Source organism: Sorex araneus, chromosome X (assembly GCF_027595985.1).
Source record: "Sorex araneus isolate mSorAra2 chromosome X, mSorAra2.pri, whole genome shotgun sequence".
Lineage (NCBI taxonomy): Eukaryota > Metazoa > Chordata > Mammalia > Eulipotyphla > Soricidae > Sorex > Sorex araneus.
The window spans coordinates 34,732,565-34,734,170 of NC_073313.1; positions in this window are offsets into that span (position 1 = coordinate 34,732,565).

Below are 1,606 nucleotides of genomic sequence, written 5' to 3' on the forward strand. Positions count from 1 at the left end.
TTATTATATAAAATCTGTATCTGTCATTTTTTTCTTGCCAATCTATAGACTTCTACTGCAAAGTTTCAATGGATTATATTATATGGGATGAACGATGAACGTTAGACAGAGCAGCATCTTGAACTCTCACGAAACTTCAATGAGCTTGGTCACTGTGTGGATATGGTTGATCGTGCTGAATCCTGATCCTGGTTGTGCTGAAACCTGATGATCGTGCGGTCATCAAAGCCCTAGCAAAACAGGGCTTTCAAACTCCTCTGAGAGCTGCATTATGGATTCACCACCAGGATCTCACCATTCTACAAGGAAGTGATCATCGATGTAAAGAGAGGGGTTCAGCAGGGCGATACCATTTCACCGAAACTCTTCAGTGCCATCCTTGAGCATGTAATGCGATGACTGGAATGGGAAGAAATGGGAGTGAAGACAGACGGTCGGTCTGCAACTACACCACCTCCGCTTCGCTCCTGACCTCATTCTAATAGCACTAAACATTAGCCAAGCGGCACAAATGCTGCCCAACTTCAACCACGAGTGTGAAACGGTCAGACTGCAGCTGAATCTCACCAAGGCAATGTTCATGAAAAACGAACTAGTCCCTGACGTTCCATTTGCTCTCAATGGAACTAACATCTCTGAATGCAACAGCTCTGTGTAGCTGGGTCGAGAACTCACATTAAGGAATGACTTGGCGCCAGAACCATGCAGGAGGAAGAGAGCAGCATGGAACGCCTTCAAGAGTGTCAAAGAAATTGTTAAGAGGATGAAGAACCTCTGACTCCGGGCACATCTTTTCGATTCCACCATTCTTCCTGCACTAACATACGCCTTAGAGACCTGGGCCCTATTTAAACAGGACAAGAACACTATTTGAGTATCCCAAAGAGGAATTGAAAGAGCTATGCTTGGAATATCACATTTCACTCAAGTGAAAGAAGGAATCTAGAGTTCCAACCTTCGTCCACGATCAAGAATCAAGGACACTGTCTCGTTTGCCAAGGCGTCAAAAATCAGATGGGTTGGGCACATTATGTGATTTAGAGACGACTGCTGGACTAGAGCTGTTATTGAGTAGATTCCACGGGATGTCAAAAGACTGCATGGCTGCCCACCTACGAGATGGGCAAGCTTCTTAGTCAAAACCCTGAATGAACGGATTGAGGCTCTTCGTGTTCCTGGAGCGAGCAGATACCATTGGGCTACACTAGCACGCGACAGGGACAAATGGACACATTACTGGCGCCCGCTCGAGCAAATCGAAGATCAACAGGATGACAAGTGATACAAGTGATATTATATGGGAGACCACATCCACCCAGAGTTGTTGCTCTTGAGGGTTGTGAGATGAAATTCAGATGTACTGGATTTCCTGACAGTGTAAGGAGTGATTAAGTGTGATTTTTCAGGTGCCTCAGATTTCTCTGTACATGCTCACAGCTTTAGGTCCTTCAGCTCTTTATTCTATACCACTTCTCAGAAACAGGAGCAAATACATCCCGTAGAAATACATTTAAGATAATAAATTCCAAGCGATAAAATCCTTTCCTAGTGAACTTCTTATATTAAAAATAATAAACTACTACAAGAGAGATACAAACGAAACTTT